Raw genomic sequence first — 8,129 nt, 5'->3', positions numbered from 1 at the left:
GAGAGGACCACAGTCTGGCTGAAGACATAAAATTTAGTGCTCATGGGAGGCACCCCATCGCATATTTTCTTTTTGTTGATTTTTGGGTTGTTGAGTCTTTCATTATGTTTCGCAAATTTTTTTTTTTTTTTATGTTGTTCATTCTATTACTGCGATCGATCGCACTACACATGCGATCGAATGCAAGTGTCCAGTGGTGATGCTACCACATTCTGTGAGTGCGATCGAGCGCACTTGGCAGCATCCCATAGTTATTTTTCTTTTGTTCTGTTTTTTTTTTAGTATTTCAATTTAGTTTTGTTCCTTTTTACTTGTTTGTGTGTTTTATTATTTTGCAGGGATAAATGTGCTTCAATTCAAGTTTGGGGGTGTGCAACGAGCCATGCTTTCCAAGACTAGGTCAACCATCTCCCGGGTACATTCTTTCCTTAATCTAAACACATTGGGGACAATGTGTCATTTAAGTTTGGGGGTATGGGCACACATGTTCACACACTTTGTCCCAATTTCATGTTGTTGCTTTATGTGTTATATATATATATATATATATGCATGTTCATGTTTGTCTTAAAATTTTGGTTGATCTTGAAAATTGTGATTTGATTTCATTGGTGAGCTTAAAATTCTGAACACATGATCTAATAATTGAGTTTTTCAGTTTGGTTACTTGTTTAGGACAGTTGAGAATTCACATGTTTCATCTGATCTTACACAAGCACATTAGCACATAATTTGTGGGGTATGACATGAAAGTTTAATGTGTATGTTTCTATGTTTTAATTGAAACTAGATGATCGATTAGATGGATACTTTGGCATATATATACGTTTAAAAAAAATAAAAAATAATAATAATAATAATAATAATAATAATAATAATGATCATTGATAAGCTTTTCACTAAGTAACTGGACCTCTTGTCTCAAAGCATTGAGTGTTCACGTCAAAAGGTGAAGAATTTTGATTTGGTTAATGTCATGGTTAGTTTGATTTCGTAGCCTTTTTGACTCGAGTTAGTAAGTCCTAGGGGTGTCTTTACACCTAATACCCTAAAACCACCTGGTTTGGGAGTCATTGACTTAACACTCGTTACATGGGTCAATTAGAAAGCTTAAGGGAATCAAGCATTGCACAACCTGACAAAGAAAAGAGAAGAAGAAAAAAAAAAAAAAAAAAAAAAAAAAGGGAAAAATATGCCATTGTTGTCCATTCTAATAGGGATTCCAATGAACTTTGAGATATTGAGATATTGCACATTAGAAATAATTGGAAGCCTCATATTTATGTGCTAGTTCACTCAACCCTATTTTCAAACTTGTGATGTCTTAGCATGTCTTTTGTAAGTAATTAAATTTGAAAATTCCAATTCATTGTGAAGATGGGGTTTATCTTTTTAAGCTTGCTAATGAATGAGAATCATGGTTTTGAGTGGTACCTTAAATTTGAGATAACATGAACTCTTGTATGATGTTTGTGGGTAACATTTCTGGAAAACCCTCACGAGACTTCACTCGTCCACTAGGGAATTCCTAGTGGTTTAAAAGGCTTGTTGCATACGCTAAATGCAATCGTACATCTCACGAAAGATGGATTTATCTTTTGTTTTCTGTTTTTCCATTTCTGTTTTTTGTTTTGAATTGCTAAGGGACTAGCAATATGTAAGTTTGGGGGTGTGATAAGCGCTAAAATATTCATATTTTCAGCCCTTATCTTACATGTTTTAATCCTTTGGTTTTAGTTAATTAGATCATTTTACTTCCTTTTTATGTTTTTGTTGTTTTTACAGGCTTTTAGAAGAAAGTGAAGTAAAACTGGGTGATTTAGGCAAAAAAAGAGAACACAGGAAAATTGGAGTTCCCTAGTACTGCGATCAATCGCAGAGTATCTGCGATTGAGCGCAATACCAGAGGAGATGCTGAACAAGCCAAGCCAGAAGCGATCGAGCGCAGGCAGAAGAGGCATCGATCGCAGACGTGTGATCGAGCGCAGGCAGAAGAGGCATCGATCGCAGACGTGTGATCGAGCGCACACGAGCTGCGATCGAGCGCACCCGTGCGCATGAGGCATTCCAAGTGGCGGCTACAATGAACCTATTTCCATAATAGGGTTTTTCCAACTCCAAATTGTAATAGGGTTGAAACCTGCGAAAACCCTAGGTTTTACTACTTTTCCAAGGACTTCTAAAGCCTATAAATAGACTCTTAAACCTTTAGAATAAGGGGGCTTGGAGGAAGAGAAGGATAGGAGCTCTCAAGTTCAAGTCTCGGGTTTATTCTTTTCCTTGCTTTTATTTTACAAAGATGTTTAACACAAATTCTATGTGTAGCTAATTTACTTAGTAGGGCTAGATTGAAGCCCTAGTTATGTTTAGTTAATATTTCAATATTGGCGCCTTTGCGATGGTTATGTTATGTTATTTAACTTGGTTAATTCCTGCTTTCATGAATTCCTCATATGTGTGTGCCTGATCAACATATGCATGTGGTATGGACTAGTTAATTAAATCAATTTGGATGATCGAGTCCTGGGTTTAATGTTAGTAACAAAAGAAATCCACACCGGGTTCTTGGGTTAATCAACATGGGGAACCGGGAGTAGACACCCATGCCCTAGGCCTCATGTGTTCGCCGATTTCCACAGATTCATGCTTTCTTAAAGAACAACTTAGTAGACACCCATGCTAAATCCTTTAAGAAAGAAAAGAATTAGAGTAGACACTCATGCCTAATTCGGTGCTTAGGGAAATCAATAGCCTAATGAGTAGACACCCATACCTTTAGGTTGGCAAGCATTAAATATACATAACATGATCAAAGCATTGGCATATTGTTATATTAGCTAGATATAATTAGTGGTGGATATCAAAGCCCTACCTTTTTATCATTATCACTTTAACAATCACTCTCTGTTTTTACATAAGGAATTTATTTTTAAACATAAATTCAGCAATTCTCGTGGGAATGATCCTGTACTTGAACCCTATATTACCATGTTGACCTTGTGCACTTGTAGGTAAAACGTACAATAATTTACCTATTAATTTAGGTATATTTTTGCACAACAGGACGCCCGAGTGTGCTCGATTGCACTTACGCTCGATCCTAGAAGATACGCGCTCGAGCTTGGCTGGTTTTGCGCGCGAGCGTTGATGCGCTCGATCGTAGACTGGAATGCGCTCGAGCGTATGTACGCTTGATCCCAAGTGCTGCTGAGCTCGATCCCAGGTGCCAGAATGCATCCAAATAGTCTTTTAAACCCGATTTTCAATGGAATTCTTACATTTGCCAAATAAAACCAGAAACAAAAAAAAAAACAAAACAAAAATGAAACAATTAACAACGATAAGGAATTAACATATCCAAATTAAGGGGCTTGAATGTGCAACATTTGGCGCTTATCACACCCCCAAACTTACATATTGCTAGTCCTATAGCAATTCAAAACAGAAAATAAACTAAAAAACACAAAGATAAATCCATCTTTCGTGGGATGTACGATTGCATTTAGCGTATGCAACAAGCCTTTTAAACCCCTAGGCATTCCCTAGAGAACGAGTGAAGTTTCGTGAGGGTTTTCCGGGAATCATACCCACAAACATTGTCATCATTATGTCATTCAAAAGAATAAAGCATTACAAAAATAATGGTTCTCATTCATTGGCAAACACAATCATGAGGCTTCAAAATAATTCCAATATAAATGAATCAACATCTCAGAATTTCTTGGACTTCTTATCAAATGAAACAACCAAGGCATACAAATTTATTTATTTATTTATTTTTTTAACTTGCTGTGGACTACTTAGCTCCTTAAGCTTTCTAACTGACCCACGTATCGAGTGCTAAGCCAATGACTCCAAAACCAAATGGCTTTAGGGCATTAAGTGTAGAGACACCCCTAAGGACTTACTAACTCGAGTCAAAAAGGCTACGAAACTAAGCTAGCAATTTTATTAACAACCAAATTTCTCACTTTTTGACGTGAACATTCACTTCTTAACGAGGCAAGAGGTCCGGTTACTGAGTGAAAAATTCAACTTGATTTTTTTTTTTTTAATAGCATGCCAAGGTTATTCATCCAATATGTCACCCAACAGAATTCAAGATAATGAAAGCAAACATAATTGGTCAAAAATTTCATACCTCACAGAGATGTGCTAGTGTGCTCAAGATAGATTTAAATTGAAACAAGAAGCATCTCATGTTGCCAAAAGTAAGTAACAAGACTCAAAATTCCTAAATGATCATGTGTTCATAACTTTAAGCCTATCAATGAAATTCAAACCAAAATTGAAGCTCAACCATATGCTTAAGAATGAAATAACAACAAAATTTGGACATTGTTTTGTTTTTCCATACCCTCAAACTTGAATCATACATTGTCCCAAATGTATTTACAAAGTTAAAGATTAAGACTAAGAGTATAGGAATACCTGAATGAGCAGATGTGGGGTGTATCATACCCCCAAACTTGCATGGAAAAGCATATGTCCTGAAAAAGAAAGTGATACTCCAACCAAATACCAATCAAGTGCACACATTGTTGTAAAACTATAATCAAAGAATGAAGCAACAATGGATAAAATAAACCTGGAAGGAGATCATGTACCCTGGTCGAGTGAGGAGTCGAGCACACAGGGCCTAGGCTCGATTCCATGAGGTATTTCTCAATTTAAGCCTGAGTTCCAAAGGATCTTACCTTAATCCTTTAGAAGTCCAATCCAGCTCTTCCATCTTTTCTTCTTCTTCATCATGTAGCACTCCACAAGGAAGATGATTCCTCTTAACATCCCGAAACTTCTCTCAGCTGAAAAGTCTTAATGCTCCTCATGACGATACTCAATGTGTTTTTCCTGAATTGGTTTCATGATCAACCTCTTGTCTCTATGGGGGTTCTTAAAAACCAAGGCAACTAGGGAACTTGCCAAAAAATTGTCCACCCCAATGAAGTCCATTTCAGTAACCTCTGAATGAAATATATTCCTTGTAGGGTTGTCATCAGGTGGTGGAGTACTTAAAGTGAGAGGCATAGGCTTCGATGGGTTTCTCCATGATGGGCCTTCAGATAGAGGCTCAGGAGGTGGGTCTTCAACAGTTTCTCCAATGTCATCCAAGAAGAAACTTGTATTCTAATAAGGTGCATTCTAGAAGGCATTGAAGATGTTCAGTCTGATCTTCATATTCCCAAAGGAGATCTTCATTACTCCAGTTCAACAATTGATGCATGCATTGGATGTGGCTAAGAAAGGTCGCCCGAGGATGACAGGAATTTGCTTCTTTGGATTCCGCATAGGTTATGTGTCAAGAACTATGAAGTCAACTGGATAGTAGAACTTGTCCACCTTGATGATTACATCTTCCACAATCCCTCGGGGTTTCTTGATAGATTGGTCAGCCTATTGCAAGACAGTGCTTGTAGGTTTCAGTTCCCTTAAGCCAAGTTACTGATACATCGAGTATGGAAGCAAATTCACACCAGCTCCTAAGTTGAGGAGAGCTCTCTCAATCTCAGTGTTTCCGATGATGCATGAAATTGTAGGCGCTCTAGGGTCCTTGAACTTTGTAGGAGTGTTATGCTGAATCAAGGAGCTCACTTGCTCGGTGAGAATGACTTTCTTTGGAATGTGCTTCCGATTCTTCCTCTTCTGACTGCACAAGTCTTTGAGAAATTTTGTATAGGCCAGAATTTGCTTGATGGCATCAAGGAGTGGGATGTTGACTTTGACTTGCTTGAAGGCCTCCATCATGTCTTGTATCTTCTCTCCTTGCTTCCCAAAGTGGGAAGGTGCCTTGAGACGCTCTGGGAATAGGACCCTAGGCTCATATGGTATCTCAGAAGTGGGGGCAGCTGATGAAGAAGCCTTAGTGCTTACTTGCTTACCCTTGTCCTGGTGTAGATTTTGTTGGGCCTCTAGTTGCTCATCCTTCTTTTCCTCCACATAATTGTCAACTAGTCTTCCGCTTCGCAATGTGGTGACGGCTTGCACTTGCTCCAGATGAGAAGTGCTTCCTACTACCATGTATAGTCCCCTAGGGTTGGTCATTGGCTGAATTGTAAGCTTTCCTTCGTCCCTCGTATTGAGGGCATTGGCAAGTTGAACGACTTGAGCTTCTAACTTGGCGATACTACCGACTCGAGCTTCTATACTGGCGATGGATTGGGAGTGAGAATTCGCTTTCTGATTCATTGTCTTCATTTCGCTTATAGCTTCCAACACCGTATTTTGAAAGTCCGATGCCAACATAGGAGGTGGTGTGGTCTGAGCTTCTAACTTGGAAATTGCTTGAGTGTGCGAGTTGACCATCTGCTGTTGAGATTTCATTATCTCTTGGTGAGTTTTCAGAGTCTGATTCATCTCGCTCATAAGGTTCCATATCTTCTCTTGAAATTCAAAATCCGACCGAAGGCCTAGTGTGGCCTAATACTGCTGATGTGGAGGCCGGTAATTGGAAGAAGGTGGATAGGGCTGCCTGTTAGATTGAGCTTGATTGTGCAGCCCAAGAGCATAGGCCTTCCATGAGAAGTTTGGATGATTTATCCACCCCGGGTTATAAGTATTGGAGTACGGATCATTACTTAGTTGGGTGAATGTTGCATTGACCTGCTCATTAGAAACATCAGCATAATTTCTAGCAATAGGGCAATCATTTATATGATGCATTGAACTAGAACAAAATGAGCATGGTTCAGGTCGTGTTTGCATGTGAGCAGAATTAGGTGCAAGACCAGCAACCATCAATTGATCTAACTTCCTAGTGATAGCATCAACTACTTGGGTAGCAACATCCGCAGAATATCCTACTTCAAAGAGACTGTCAGTCTTTGGTGCTTTAGGTGCGGGTGCCCTATGTCTAGTGGAAGCATGATGAACATAATTACTAGTCAAATTTTCAAACAGGGCCCATGCTTCATCTTCACTCTTGAACATAAATGTCCCCCCACAGGATGTGTCTACCATTTGTCTATGAGGCTCAGTCAAGCCATCAAAGAAGCTTTGCACAAGCTGCCATTTCGAGATAGCGTGGTGTGGGCATGATCTAAGAAGGTCCCTCAGTCTCTCCCAAGTCTCATGGAATTGCTCGCCCTCATATTGGGAGATACTAGTGATAGCTTTCCTAATGTCATTGGTCTTTCCTATGGGAAAATACTTCTTAAGAAATTCTTGTTGCAATTCAGCCTAAGAAGTAATGGAATTGGGTGCTAAGGAATTAAACCAATGTTTGGCTATTTCCTTGAGGGAGAAAGGAAAGAGACGCATTCTTAGAGCATCCTCAGTGAATCTAGTCAATTTAATGGTGGACCAGATTGCTAAGAATTCATTGAGGAAGTCGTAAGGATTTTCATTGCTAAGCCCTATGAAAGATGGTAGACATTGTATACTGTTGGGCTTAATCTCATAGTAATGTCCGGCAGCTTGAGACATGTGGGGGAAGTGTGTGTGGTAGGGAGATAGTGATCTCTCAAGGCCACATGGTCGCCCATGGTCTCAGTGGTGTGCTCTCTTAGCAATTTAGAATTCCTTTTGGCTCTAACTTGTCTAAGATTGTGTTCAATGTCGGGGTCACATGCAATTAATGGCAAAGACAAAGAATGGCGACCCAACATAAACTAGAAAGGAAATCACAATAAAGTAGAAAAGGCTCGATCGCAGGCTGGTTGGGCTCGAGCGCAGGCGTGTAGGGGGGTCTTCGCAGCTCTGGACCTGTGGGAGAAAAACTCAAAAAAAAAAAAAAACCAAACAAACAAACAAACACAAAAACCAAAATTAAAAATTAAAAATTAAAAACAAAGTAAAGCAGAAAATAATTAAGCTAAGATTAATCCTTAAAATTTAATAACTAAACCGTTAAGCAGTCCTCGGCAATAATGCCAAAAATTGGTGTGGCCTTTTTGTGTCCAAAAATATCAATAATAAAAATACCCACTCGCAATAGGACAAATCCTTGTACGATAGGCTAAAGAGAGGGTGTCGAACCTCAAGGATTGCATGGGTTTTATTATCAAATTCGAAAGATCAAAATTAACTTAATTAAAAAGATGATTGATTTGATTTGTCACTAAAGTGCATGAAATTAAAAGAGAATTAAATATAAGAGCAAGTGTAGGGTATTAACTTCACCTCTATCCGCA

The 8,129-nt window shown here is 38.8% G+C and overlaps 1 pseudogene; it reads right to left on the bottom strand.

The window, feature by feature from the left end:
• Positions 1–6,417: 6,417 nt before the first annotated feature.
• LOC148584491 (uncharacterized) lies at positions 6,418–7,604 on the bottom strand (annotated as a pseudogene).
• Positions 7,605–8,129: the final 525 nt, after the last annotated feature.

The sequence above is a fragment of the Corylus avellana genome, chromosome 7 (genome assembly GCF_965113065.1).
Source record: "Corylus avellana chromosome 7, dhCorAvel1.hap1.2, whole genome shotgun sequence".
NCBI lineage: Eukaryota > Viridiplantae > Streptophyta > Magnoliopsida > Fagales > Betulaceae > Corylus > Corylus avellana.
The sequence above is the reverse complement of the archived record's forward strand: the minus strand, read 5'-3'. Positions and strand labels throughout refer to the sequence as shown.